Source organism: Tachypleus tridentatus, chromosome 5 (genome assembly GCF_004210375.1).
Source record: "Tachypleus tridentatus isolate NWPU-2018 chromosome 5, ASM421037v1, whole genome shotgun sequence".
Lineage (NCBI taxonomy): Eukaryota > Metazoa > Arthropoda > Merostomata > Xiphosura > Limulidae > Tachypleus > Tachypleus tridentatus.
Genome location: NC_134829.1, coordinates 39,834,094 through 39,849,572, shown reverse-complemented (window position 1 = coordinate 39,849,572; position 15,479 = coordinate 39,834,094). Strand labels below are relative to the sequence as shown.

Here is a 15,479-nt window from a genome sequence, read left to right as displayed (position 1 = left end):
ATTAGGATGTTAAGTAATAATCTTGTATTTATTATTACTATTATGATGTTAAGTAATGATCTTGTATTTATTATTACTATTAGCATGTTAAGTAATAATCTTGTATTTATTATTACTATTAGCATGTTAAGTAATAATCTTGTATTTATTATTACTATTAGGATGTTAAGTAATGATCTTGTATTTATTATTACTAATAGGATGTTAAGTAATGATCTTGTATTTATTATTACTATTAGCATGTTAAGTAATGATCTTGTATTTATTATTACTATTAGGATGTTAAGAAATAATATTGTATTTATTATTACTATTAGGATGCTAAGTAATGATCTTGTATTTATTATTACTATTACGATGTTAAGTAATGATCTTGTATTTTTTATTACTATTAAGATGTTAAGTAATAATCTTGTATTTATTATTACTATTAGCATGTTAAGTAATGATCTTGTATATATTATTACTATTAGGATGTTAAGTAATGATCTTGTATTTATTATTACTATTAGCATGTTAAGTAATAATCTTGTATTTATTATTACTATTAGCATGTTAAGTAATAATCTTGTATTTATTATTACTATTAGCATGTTAAGTAATAGTCTTGTGTTTATAATTACTATTAGGATGTTAAGTAATAATCTGGTATTTATTATTACTATTAGGATGTTAAGTAATGATCTTGTATTTATTATTACTATTAGCATGTTAAGTAATAATTTTGTATTTATTATTACTATTAGCATGTTAAGTAATTATCTTGTATTTATTATTACTATTAGGATGTTAAGTAATGATCTTGTATTTATTATTAATATTAGCATGTTAAGTAATAATCTTGTATTTATTATTACTATTAGCATGATAAGTAATAATCTTGTATTTATTATTACTCTTAGCATGTTAAGTAATAATCTTGTATTTATTATTACTATTAGCATGTTAAGTAATAATCTTGTATTTATTATTACTATTAGGATGTTAAGTAATGATCTTGTATTTATTATTACTATTAGCATGTTAAGTAATGATCTTGTATTTATTATTACTATTTGGATGTTAAGTAATGATCTTGTATTTATTATTACTATTAAGATGTTAAGTAATAATCTTGTATTTATTATTACTATTAGAATGTTAAGTAATAATCTTGTATTTATTATTACTATTAGGATGTTAAGTAATGATCTTGTATTTATTATTACTATTAGCATGTTAAGTAATGATCTTGTATTTATTATTACTATTAGGATGTTAAGTAATAATCTTGTATTTATTATTACTATTAGGATGTTAAGTAATGATCTTGTATTTATTATTACTATTAGGATGTTAAGTAATGATCTTGTATTTATTATTACTATTAGCATGTTAAGTAATAATCTTGTATTTATTATTATTATTAGGATGTTAAGTAATGATCTTGTATTTATTATTACTATTAGGATGTTAAGTAATGATCTTGTATTTATTATTACTATTAGGATGTTAAGTACTGATCTTGTATTTTTTATTACTATTAAGATGTTAAGTAATAATCTTGTATTTATCATTACTATTAGCATGTTAAGTAATGATCTTGTATTTATTATTTCTATTAGCATGTTAAGTAATGATCTTGTATATATTATTACTATTAGCATGTTAAGTAATAATCTTGTATTTATTATTACTATTAGGATGTTAAGTAATGATCTTGTATTTATTATTACTATTAGCATGTTAAGTAATGATCTTGTATTTATTATTACTATTAGGATGTTAAGTAATGATCTTGTATTTATTATTACTATTAAGATGTTAAGTAATAATCTTGTATTTATTATTACTATCAGCATGTTAAGTAATAATCTTGTATTTATTATTACTATTAGGATGTTAAGTAATGATCTTGTATTTATTATTACTATTAGGATGTTAAGTAATTATCTTGTATTTATTATTACTATTAGCATGTTAAGTAATGATCTTGTATTTATTATTACTATTAGGATGTTAAGTAATGATCTTGTATTTATTATTACTATTAGGATGTTAAGTAATGATCTTGTATTTATTATTACTATTAAGATGTTAAGTAATAATCTTGTATTTATTATTTCTATTAGCATGTTAAGTAATGATCTTGTATATATTATTACTATTAGGATGTTAAGTAATGATCTTGTATTTATTATTACTATTAGCATGTTAAGTAATGATCTTGTATTTATTATTACTATTAAGATGTTAAGTAATAATCTTGTATTTATTATTACTATTAGCATGTTAAGTAATGATCTTGTATTTATTATTTCTATTAGCATGTTAAGTAATGATCGTGTATATATTATTACTATTAGCATGTTAAGTAATGATCTTGTGTTTATTATTACTATTAGCATGTTAAGTGATGATCTTGTATTTATTATTACTATTAAGATGTTAAGTAATGATCTTGTGTTTATTATTACTATTAGCATGTTAAGTAATAACCTTGTATTTATTACTTCTATTAGCATGTTAAGTAATGATCTTGTATTTATTATTACTATTAGCATGTTAAGTAATAATCTTGTATTTATTATTACTATTAGCATGTTTAGTAATAATCTTGTATTTATTATTACTATTAGCATGTTAAGTAATGATATTGTATTTATTATTACTATTAGCATGTTTAGTAATAATCTTGTATTTATTATTACTATTAGGATGTTAAGAAATGATCTTGTATTTAAGGCATTCAGTATATCACCTTCGAGTATTACTTTATCTTTGACAATTTTAGTTACCTCCTGGACACAAATTCTAGGCCCGGCACGGGAAAATTATGGTACTGTAATAGATGTTGACCCATCATACTGGCCCAGCATGGCCATGTGGTTAAGGCACTCGATTCGTAATTTGATGGTCGCGGGTTCGAATACCTGTCACACCAAACATGCTCGCCCTTTCGGCTGTGGGGTCTTTATAATGTGACGATCAATCCCACTATTCGTTAGTAAAAGAGTATCCCAAGAGTTGGGGGTGGGTGGTGATGACTAGCTGACTTATCTTACACTGCTAAATTAAGGACGGCTAGCGCAGATAGCCCTCGAGTAGCTTTGCATGAAATTAAAAAACAAAAAAAAAACATTAACAATGGTTAAAAATTTGCATTTTACTAATTCCGTTTAATTTTTGGACTTTTCATTTGAAATAATATATCCATTAAATTTCTAAAATAAAGTTTCTCTTATCCATTACTATTATTTCTTGTCTATTTTTGTATATAGAGACCTGGTATTAACTAATTTTTACTATGAAAGTACATTTTTTCTTCTCCTGAGTCTTTCTAACTATAGTGTTTTATAATTTATGTTAATTACACTTGAATATTGACACTGTATATTAATGCAAATAGAATATTAATAATTGATGAATGATCAAGCGGTTGACGTTATGGACTGGGTTCGTGTTCTATTACCATAAATAAATATCTCTCCGTTCTCTGGCCGTGATTGCGTTTTAAGAGTACCAGTTAGATGCCGCTGTTCGGTCTTGCAAGAGCTATTGGTGGATGTCATTGACTAGCCCCTTACTTGTAGCGTGTAAACTTCGTAATCAGTGACAACTGACGCAGATAGCCGTTGTGTAGCTTTGCGCGAAAACCAACAAACAAACGGGTTGTATTGGCAATGTTTTTGGAATATCTCATTTCTTCGTGAAGAGACTTCAATAAAAGGGACAATCCGACAGTAAAAAGAACACCTATATGTTTCTTTTATTACAAATATACTTTAAAGATTCGATAATAAAATTAGGTTAAATTTAGGTGTTTAAATAATATACTGATAATTACGATAACCAGAGCTTTCACAAAGTGCTTATTAGGTTTAGGTGGTGTTATACCGGAGCTATGATATGGTGTGACGTTTTTATCGTATTTTAAATCAGTATTAACATTTTCAATTCCCTGCGTTTATCAGCCCTTAATTGTAAATACTTAACCGTAAATAAATTTATGTGTTTATCTGTTCCGTTGTTCAATTATCATCCGTGGAATTTGTTTTGGGTTGTTTTATTTTATTTCGCGCAAAGCTACACGAAGGCTATCTGCGCTAGCCGTCCCTAATTTACCAGTGTAAGACTAGAGGGAAGGCAGCTAGTCATCACCACCCACCGTCAACTCTTGGGCTACTCTTTTACCAACGAATAGTGGGATTGACTGTCACTTACAACGCCCTCACGGCTGAAAGGGCGAGCATGTTTGGTGTGATGGGGATTCGAACCCGCGATCCTCCGATTACAAATCGAGTTCCTTAACCACCTGGCGATGTCGGGCCCAGCCATAGAGAACTTTTATTTATCTCGGAGGCGGTAGAATAATTGTCTATTATATATACATTGCCGAGGGGATAGTGTGTGTAGAGTCATGATTCATGATTGTAATTCCGCGTTTCAGAGCTGTAGGTGCGTTATAAGAGTGGTGGTCAAACTTCTGCTCGTTTAGAGCAGCACAAGAGTTTGACGGTGGGTAATTTTGGCTACCTGTCTTCCATTGCTTCAAAAGAAGGGCTCAGCTAGCGCTGGTATTGTTTATACATAGTTTTGCGCAAATATTCTATACAAACCATACACGTCTTCGTCCGCCAAAATGAGTTGTTTGTCTCGGATATCCTCGTAACGTTGTGTTAATTATCTTAGTTTCGAAAAGGCAGACAGGAGGAAACAATCAGGATGTAGAAACCCAGAGGGACATTTGGAATATTTATTACAACAGTTCGCGTTGAAGGTATTTCTCGTTTTTATGTTACTAAATTAGAAACACTGCTTTTCGGTATATGTTTGTTGGTTCGTATGTTCGTTTAGCATTAATTTAACACACTTAGCTGACGGCTAAGTAAACGTCCTCTTACGTATTTATTAGTCTGATCGATTTAGTATTGGTTTACTGTTAGCTGTAGCTCAATTGTATGCCTTTCTAGGTCTAGTACATTTGTTTCAGACAAACAGCTATCTACGCACGTACGTCCCTACTTCAGAAGTGATAAGCTTTAGGGAAGCAGCCAGTCAACAGCGTTAGTTATAACACTAAACCACAAAAACTGCGCAGAATTTATAATGTATGTGTAGTGTGGCAAATTCAAAAGGTGTTAAGAATACCGGTGAAAAATAACAATTAAAAGTGAAGGAGCTGGTGTATGTTTTATAATCTTGTAAAAACATATGCGTATCAAATTCCCTGGTTGATCAGTGTTGAGTTTAGGGATATACAACACTAAAAATCGGTGTTCGTTTGTCCGTCATGGACATAGTTTAGATAGTCCATTGTGTACTTCACAATAAGAAAACAATAACAATTCACATCTTACTGTCAAGTAAGTAATATCAACTTTTAAACGAAAAGCGTATAAACAATCTTACACAATAGGACAAATTAGTAGGAGATTACAATAGTTGTGGAATATAGAACTTTCCCTAAACTGCTTATTAAAGCAGAAATCATTTTTTGAAGTAACCATCTCCGTATAAATTTTATAGCCTTTATCTATGACTGAAGTTATAACACTAAATCTTTGTTCCTCTGATTTCATACAGTTCGCCCTAAAGGAATGAATTGTTTGTTTAAGATATTCGTGCAAGGCTACTCAGAAACTACTTTATCTGGCCCTCCTAATTTTGAACTGAGAGACTAAAACAAAAACATCAATAATATCATCCGCCAATTCTTGGGCTACTCTAACCGAATAATCCAGTTTGATCGTTAACCATTTAATACACTTAAAGCTCCGACGTGCGGAGCGTGCTCTTACGATAACAGAAAGCGAATCATGGACCTTTCATCCACTGTTCAAGACGGTAACTGCTAGGCCTTACCCTACCTTTAAGAAATATAATATAGGATTGAAGGCTTATTTGAAGTGTAATTATTTTAAATTATATAGTTGATGCTTGAAGAGCTATGTAACTTCTAGTTTTCTTTCTTCAGTGTTAACAATAAATACACCCATCAAAGTTGGCTGTAGGCTTGTTATAAAAGAGACAGAGAATCCTGTTTTTAGGTTAAGACTAACTACGTATTGGGTGCTACGAACTAGCTATCGTTCCTTCGGTCAGCACTTCTAATTAAGAACAGCTATGTGCCTACACCTTGCTGATCAGCTCATTTTTCCCACAGTTCAAGCAAAACTCATGAGTATCTATCTTCAGTAGTTGAAAGAAATCAAACTTTCTAAGACACTTCGAAGTAGGGATACTAGGTTTCAATTATCATTTAAAGGATAATTCGGGAATACCGTTTAAAGATTATATTTCAAAGCTGTATATGGCAATTGTGTGCGTGTAATTTTAATGTAATTTGAAAACATATGTGTATTAAAAGAAGTAAGTATATATTATCACAGATACGATGTAGTTACATAAGAGGGTTTAGTGTACGTTACATCAAAGTCCTTGTTTGACATGAAGTAAGCCAATAAAGTGTTTGAGGTTGGAGAATTACTATCTGTGAAAGAAATGAATTGGTATTTATTTGGTTAGTCCTCCAGTAGGTGGCGATTTGTTTGTTTGTCGATTTTGAAATTCTCGCAAATCTACACGAGAACTATGTGCACCAGTCGTCCCTAATTTAGCAGTGAAAGACTAGATAGAAGCAGCTAGTAATCACCACCCACCGCCAACTCCTGGGCTACTCTTTTATAAACGAATAGTGGGATTGACTGTAACATTATAACGTCCCCACGGCTGAAATGGTGAGCATGTTTAATCGAACTGGGATTCGAGTATGTGGTGGTAAAAGGTGATGTAAGAAACACAGAAGTAGAACTACCTGAAGAAAGATAATGATGGACAAGGGCCAGCATATTTTGAACATACCACTTGTGCAAATATATAAAATATTATTGGAAATTTATTAGTATGTTCGCTGAAAACTGGCGATCAACTGGACTGATTGTTACCAAACATGACACGTACCCTTACGGCTTCCCCGAGGAATAATATAAGGAGTCAGTATTTATATCAACCTTTTACGAACGAATAGTGCGATTGACCGTGACTTTATAACGCCCTCATGACTAAAAGGGCGAGCACGTTTGATGCGACGGGGATTCGAACCCGGAACGTAACTGTAATTCTTGTTCCGGAGGAATGTAATCTCTTAACTTTTAACACTGTATGTGTATTTACAGTGTGTCCTTTCTTTTCAGAGACATGGATTAGTTTTGGTATTAACGTAACCTGTTGATGTATTATTATTTTTTTATCGAAGCACTCTGTCGATCGGAACTTAAATTAATCTATAAATGTTAACGGCACAAAAATAATATCATGGTTTTATAAAACGTAATAAAGATTTTCTTAGCAAGTGACAGTTTGTTACATATTGTTACCTCGCTGTGCTATTTTTACAATTTTTTTTCTGTTTCTAATCCAGTTACCAAGTACATAAGAATTGGTATTGGTGACAAGAATGATAACCCACCATACTTCGACCAGGTCTTATATGAGGCTGAAGTGAACGAAGACGAAGACATCCAGCATACTGTGATAACAGTTACAGCTAAAGATAAGGACGAGTGTAAGTTAGAGAAATTAATTTTAAAAAAAGTATTTCTTTCTTTAATAATTTTTTAAACACAAAATATTAACATAAATATTACTGGACAGAGAACAATATCTCTAAATGAATTATGAATCGGCAGTTGTGCGATAACACAGCACAACGATTTTTTTGAAAAGTTTTGCTTCCTGTAAAGTTTTTGCTGATTGTGACAGGTACCTGGTGGGTATGAACAAATATAGTTTTGGTTTTGCTTCATCACGTAGGAACTCTGAGAAATAGACAGTTAACTATTCACCGGCAATAAAGTATTTAATGTGCGTTTATGTTTCTAATACGCTATTAAGTTTAACATAATTAAAAGTGTTTTGCTCCTAATTTTCGTTTGTATTCAATGTCCGGTGCATCACGTTGCAGTATCCAACAGTAGTCAGTAAGCATTGACGGATTCCAGTTGCCCTGATATCGTTTTTCCATTGTAGCAAAACTGAAGATTTCGATGAAACGGTACGTGATGGACAAATTTGGATGTGATTTTCGCGATCAGCTGTCAAAAATCTATAAGGAACACTCAACAGTGTTCAAGAAGCAAAATCTTTGTTGTTCAGTGTAATTAAAATAATTGCACATAAATTAATTTATTAAAATTAATGGTGATGTAATAATAACAACACGTATAGAAGACTTATTTATTTTCCAATAATTTTAACGTAAGTAATATTTATAACTTGAAATCGTCCTCTAGTGGCACAGCGGGCCCAGCATGGACAGGTGGGTTAAGGCGTTCGACTCGTAATCTGAAGCTTGCGGGTTCGAATCCCCGTCGCTCAAACATGCTCGCTCTTTCAGCCGTGGGAGCGTTTTAATGTGACGGTCAATCCCACTATTCATTGGTAAAAGAGTAGCCCAAGAGTTGGCAATGGGTAGTGATGACTAGCAGCCTTTCCTCTAGTCGTATACTGGTAAATTAGGGACGGCTAGCGCAGATAGCTCTTTTGTAACTTTGCGCGAAACTCAGAAACAAAAACAAACAAACAGTGGCACAGCGGTGTGTTTGCGGACTTACAACGCTAGAAACCGAGTTTCGATACCCGTGGTGGGCAGAGCACAGTTAGCCCTTTGTGTAGCTTTGTGCCTAACTACAAGCAAACAAATCTAAGTTAAAATCAGACAATTATTTACACTCCAAACACAGTGATGTGCATACATGTTAACACACAAGAACGATGTTTTCTTTTTATCATCTTATTTTCATTTAGTTCAAAATTTCAGTAACTATTTTTGTCTTCGGATTTATATTCGAGCAGTTTTGGAATCCTTGAAAAATATGAAGTATCACATCCTAGCAGCAAACTAAATACAGATGTGTAATTGTCTGATATCGAAATATGTGATGTACAAATGTGGAAAAATTTACAGACTAATATAATTTTTTATGATTGTTAGAAATGTCACATAAATCACGTGACAGATGCTGTTGTTAGAAAAAACTTTACATATCAGACAACGAAAGATAATACACTTGTATTTTGTATAAAATTCAAAAATAGCGCCATCTGTAAATGAAACGCTAGAAATGCTTCCTGAAATGGTGTTAAAATACTTTTAATTAAAAATTCATAAATAGTGTTAAAGTTCAAGATTTAGGCAGAGCGTGGTCTCGTGGTTTGCATGCCAAACAGTAGAGAAGAGGTTCATTGGTGTTCGCGTTCTACTACCACCAAAAATTGCTCTCCATACTCTAGGACCGTGAGTGCGCTATAAAAATGAGGGTCAAATTCCACTGTCTGGTCAAACAAGAGTAGTGTAAGAATTGGTTGGTGTGTGCTGTTGACTTCCTGTTTTCCCTCTAGGCTATCAATTCAAAACTATAAACGACTAACGCAGATAGATAGCAGAAAGTAAATTAAGTAATAAAAAATATACATCCCATGTGGTCTAGTGGCTAGGATACCTGGCTTTTACCCAACAGGCTCGGGTTCGATTCTCGGCATGGGAAGTTAGCATTTTGGCCAGACATAGCCAGCTGTTTAAGGTATTGGACTCAAAATTCGAGGGTCGCTGGTTCAAATCCCCGTCACACCAAACATACTTGCCCTTTCAGGCGTTATGTGACTGTCAATCCCACTATTCATTGGTAAAAGAGTTTCCCAAGAGTTGGCGGTGGGTGGTTTTGAGCGAAATTCAAAAGAAACAATATCTATCGGAACAAACTAGTTGAAGAAAAATATCATTCTTCTGTCTTTATATTATCATTAATTTTTTGCATTGGCTTTAAGTTCGACACAAAATGGAGATTTAAGAAATAGTTTTATCAAGTTATATTTGTTTTTAAGTACCATTTTCATTTCTCTTTATATGTGCGTAGATGTTTTTTTCTTTTACTTGTTTCACTTGTGTTTTTTTTTAATTCTGTGTCTATTTTATAAATCTCCACGTACTTAGTTTTTCCTCTCAGTCAGCACTAGATATAAAATGGATAGTCAGAGGTCGTTTCAATTTGTGTTAACACCGTTGTTCTGTTTTCGAAAAATAAACTTTGAAAGACCTTAAGTATAATTGCTTTCATTTGAGGAAATTGTTTTTCATTACGGAACAAAAACAACTATCCAGAAACACTGAATTAGTGTTAGAAACCACTATTGATGGATTTGTTTTAAATTTTATTTGAATATTATTCAATTTTGGTGAAAATTTCGATGCAGTTTTTTTCGTTTTAATATAATTTTTCTTACTCAGGACTACGTAAGATTATTATTATTTTAATACAAGATGGTGTTTCCATTTAAGTGCAAAAGTATGTGCATAAGCCAATGGCTACTGATAACAAACGTCATTGGAATGAGGTATCGAACTGAGGCTGTCAGCAATGATACATAAGCGAATAACTTATCTGGAAACTTAACTGACAGATTTTGATACGAAATGGCAAAAAATCTTTAAACCTGAGATTGGAGTTTTGATATTAACGTCTTTTTTTTTTGTCAATTTGGCATTAGTTAGTAACTAAGGTAGAGCCACCGTCACACTTACAGAAATATTGGATAAAAACGATATGGAATTAATAAACAAACCGATTCACGAGCTGCTAAAAATTTCATATTTTCTTAGCGTATGAAACTCTGAAGAAGTAACTTCACTTCTGGGGAATATCTTAGGCTGGAGTACGTGTAATTAAATATGCATTAGACACACCATTAACTTATGTATGTGTTAAAATATTTAACATTTTACGAAAAGACCCATTATAAATACCCTTGCTTAAAATCATAATGGAAAAATACATTTATAAAAACGTTTTTGGTGTCAGAGGAAAAGTCTTTTTGCTATCGCTGCATTAATGGAAGTGGATTTTAATTTTCCAAAATGTTGTGCAAGGTAAGGGTATAGGAATTTACCGTAAAATAAATAACATAAATTAATTAGAATATCAAACATTCATTAAACTTATTTTTGTAGTTTTAACCTGCCCATTGCCAAGTATTTCAGCTGCTACGGCAACTCCGAACCAAGTCCAAAATACAACAGTAATGCTTCTTCATTTTGTAACTTTTTCGTGACGCCATTTTAGATCGAAAGTGAAACAATTTTTAAGTAGGTCAAATGCATGTATGGTGCTGACATCTAGCGTTTAGGTTAGGTATTATTGAGAACGAATTAACTCGTCCGTGACACTGTCTACGGCACTGAACAGATTAAAAATAAACTATTTGTATGTTTATTAATTTTGGTAAACTGATTTGGTATTTGATTTATATATTGGTATATTTTTGTCTCCTTTTCAATTCAGTGTAAGATAGCAGTTCTGTATGTTATAAACTGTTATGTCCATTTAATCACGTTATAAAGTCAAAGTTAAAACCGTAAATTTCTAGAGTTAACATGGCACCGTGACAATATGAGCTTGCCACGTCAATACAGTCCATGTTGCAACTCCCGGTTATGCTATATTTGACGACAGTGCCTCTTAACAATTGCTCTGCAGCGTGGTTTCCATTGAAAACGGTTTCATCATAAGGCTGTCATATCCAAAGCATATCACTTCTTATTGCATACTTTACATAAATCATTTAGTATTCATCGGCAACTGTTTCCTCGCGTCCATTTCAACAGCTCCACTACATAGAAATCCATACTTTTTGTATAGAATAGCATGAATACTCTTATTATTCTCCAGCAGCTCCAGGTTTGCAACTGTTGAACGCGAGGTGTGACTCGAACCATATCTTGGTGATCCCATGCTCCGTTGGACTCATTTACAGACTATAATTTTTTTTGATTATGTCGTCACTGTTGTCTAGGTTACACGGACTGTTTTCATTTTGTTTTTTTCCACTGACTTTTTCTCAGGTTCTTCCGTCTTACAAGACGCTGCACTTTATCACAGCTGGGGTTTTTCTAGGTGGTTATGGTTTCCCAGTATTATTAAGTGTGAGAGATAACCCCGTCTTGGGAATTCTAAATTCCCAGTCTAAACACATTCTTATGATTTGAGTGTGTACCCCGCTAGTACAGCGATAAGTCTACGGATTTACAACGCTAAAATTACTGGTTCGATTCCCTTCGGTGGACTCAGCAGATAGCCTGATGTGGTTTTGCTCTAAGAAAACACACATGATTTGAGTGAATAAATATTTTGCATCGGAAAACAAAACAAAACTATTACTTATTCTCCCCGAAAGTAACCAATTTCATCAAAGTACCTACAAAACTTTAAACAATACAATTTGTAGTTCTGATACATTCCATTCCATCAGAAATTTACGTCAGCCGTGATTATCACGTGTCTTGCTTACTTGCTTATTCAAAATCGTTTTATTATAACATACTCAATCTTGTACTTGTACCTTGTCTTCAAACAAGTTAAAGTTAATTGAAACAGAATAATTATTTAAATGAAGTGATAACAGACAAAATTTGCTCGGGCGAACACCTAAGTTTTAAGTTAATTACAACTCAGTGCTCTGCTTTTTTTCTCAGAAACTCATGTCTTGTCTTCAAAGACGTTGACATTTGCTGACATGAATTAAGTAACCTGACGAAGGAAGCAACAAGCATGATATCAGGACACTTTATTTTTAAATGCATTATGAGTGACGCATAAAAATGACTACTTATTTTTTCATATTCATTATTTGGTCGAAATTAATTGATATTGATTAAATGAGAAAAGTAGTCACAGACGCAGTATTTCAAGGGAAGCATATGACTAGACACATCTTGTAGAGTTATTGCATAAGAAGAAATATATCCGATTTGTTTGTTTGTTTGTTCGTTTTTAATTTCGCGCAAAACTACACGAGGGCTATCTGCGCTAGACGTCCCTACTTTAGCAGTCTAAGACTAGAGAGAAGGCAGCTAATCATCACCACCCACCGCCAACTCTTGGGGTACTCTTTTACCAACGAATAGTGGATTTTACCGTAACATTATAACGCCCCCTCAGCTGAAAGGGCGAGCATGTTTGGTGCGACGGGTATTCGAACCTGCGACCCTCAGGTTACGAGTCGAACGCCTTAACCCAACTGGCCACTCCGGGCTTAAATATGGAGAAAAATGAATATCTATTTATACTTGGAAATATGTTTCATGGAATTTCACGCAGAACTACTCGATGGTTATCGATATTAGAAGTTCCTAACTTGGAAGTGATAAAATAGTAGAAAGCAGCTAGTCAATACGACCCTGATCGAAAAGTGGGGCTTTACGGTCACCCTTATTACGCATACACGGCTTCAAAGTGGAGTACACTTTTTTTTTTTTTTCAGTAATGAGACGCAAACAATGGAACCTGAAATCCAAGGTTTGGCACTTTAACCACCAGACTGCGGTTTACCCGCACAGAAATGGGAAAGTAATAATGTGTTCACATGAACACCTTCACATTGGTAAGGAAATAGAATTGTAGGTGTTAAGTGTAAAAGTAATAAGGGTTGATTGTGGAAATGATTAACAAACAAACAAATTACAGCGACTCATCGGTAAGCTTGGGGACGTTTAATACTAAAATTCGATGTTCCATCCCTGAAGTGGACATGATGCAAACATACTGTTGTATACTGGTGCCCTTAGTAACAAAATAAACAAACACAGACTTAAAACGTCTCATTATTTATTAACTTAAAAATATTATTCAAAACAGTTTGTTTTTGAATTTCGTACAAAGCTACTTGAGGGCTATCTGTGCTAGCCGTCCCTAATTTTGTAGTGTAAGACTAGAGGGAAGGCAGCTAGTCATCACCACCCACCGCCAACTCTTGGGCTACTCTTTTACCAACTAATAGTGGGATTGACCGTCACATTATAACACCCCCACGGCTGAAAGGGCGACCATGTTTAGCGCGGCGAGGATGCGAACCCGCGACCCTCAGATTACGAGTCGCACGCCTTAACCCGCCTGGCCATGCCGGGCCTATATTCACAACAGAGCTCCAGCAGCTAAGATTTAATTTTATTCATTAGACGATTATTACTTAGGCTATACTTGAGTTTGTATAGTTCATAATTAATAAACAACAGTTAAGCCCATATTTTTAATAAATACAACCTTAACGAATTCAGAAAAAAAATCTTACGAAGAGTCCTGATGTTTTAGGCAATACTGAATAAACTATGACTGTTCTACTAAAAACCTACGAAAGTAATTAAAAGAACTTTACAAGTTGTTCACACGCACATAAAAGTACGCATTCGGTTTATGCTACAGAGAATAGGTTTCTGACAGTCGAATATGAAACGGTAAGCTTAGAGGACTTACGTGCTACAAAATCGGGTTTCTGTGCATCACAGATAGCCCATTCTGTGTAGCTTTGTGCATAAAACACAACCAAATATATTGCACCCCACTGACTCCTCACCTGGTGGGATATTAATATGTTTAAGAACTGACAACGCTAAAATCCTGAGTTCGATTCTCCGCGGTGAACAAAGCAAATAGGTAAACATGGCTTTGATCTAAAACAAACAAGCCCACTGACTCAAATGTAATCATTCATTTTTTTTTCCTCGTACGTATGCCCTCCGTATGTTTTACACACTTTTACCAACTTTCCATACTGTATAATGTACTGATATCCAATTGTTTACACGTTTAGGCCCATGTTTGTATTGTACCAACCCTTTACTTATCTTTCTATATTATTTGTCACATAGAATTGCTATAGGAAACGTCGTAAAGAACTAATACTTTCTGAAGAAAATAAGAAACTAATAATGATAGATTGAGAAACAGATAAAAGTTGCATGCAAACTCAATTCAATACTCTCTCGGATTGATTGCTAAAATTAAGTGTGTTTCTTTTTGGCCCTAAAGTAATTGCTAGTTCGTAGGCCGAATACGATTGCAAAGTAAATAGATAGCGGAATAAGAACAGAGAGACGACGTGACTTCACCGATAAATAGAAGAATCATTGTTTTGGAAAGCTAACTCCAGATGCCAAAATCAATGATGATCTATAACGTTAAATGGTTTTACCGAGAAGCCGTCAAATTCGGTCTCCCGCTATGAAAAACGTGACTCTACCGACGACAGAAAATCCGAAAACCTAATAGAAGTCGGTCTTTCTTGTCTAAAATTGATACCAATAACCACCTTTAGGTATGTTAGTGGCCAGAGTTGGTTCTTGTGAAGTTGTTTGTACCCGTCAACAGATTTTAAGATTATATCATTTTTCACCTGTTTTTTTTTGGCAGAATGAGTTTTTTTAGCTTTATTTTCTGGTATTTTTCCAGTTAATTTCTTCTTGTTTTTATCAATATTGCGGAAAAATACTAAAAATGATAAACCGTATAACCTCCAACCAATTTTTCAAACAAGCATTAGTGTTGATTCCATGTTTTACAGAACAAGCACATCGCAACTGTTCAGTAGTGAAGGAACATTGAGCCAGTTCAACTGGTGTACTGTTAATTTATGTTATTTTTATTAACAAGGTTTCCAATGTTTTCCAA

At 33.2% G+C, this 15,479-nt stretch overlaps 1 pseudogene across 1 annotated transcript in view; it reads left to right on the top strand.

The window, feature by feature from the left end:
* The window catches only part of LOC143250338 (neural-cadherin-like), a 393,110-nt pseudogene that overhangs the window by 294,031 nt on the left and 83,600 nt on the right, over positions 1-15,479 (top strand). Inside the window, exon 13 of the transcript XR_013028146.1 lies at positions 7,403-7,546. The product of XR_013028146.1 is annotated as a neural-cadherin-like (transcript). The remainder of the gene's footprint in view (positions 1-7,402; positions 7,547-15,479) is intronic.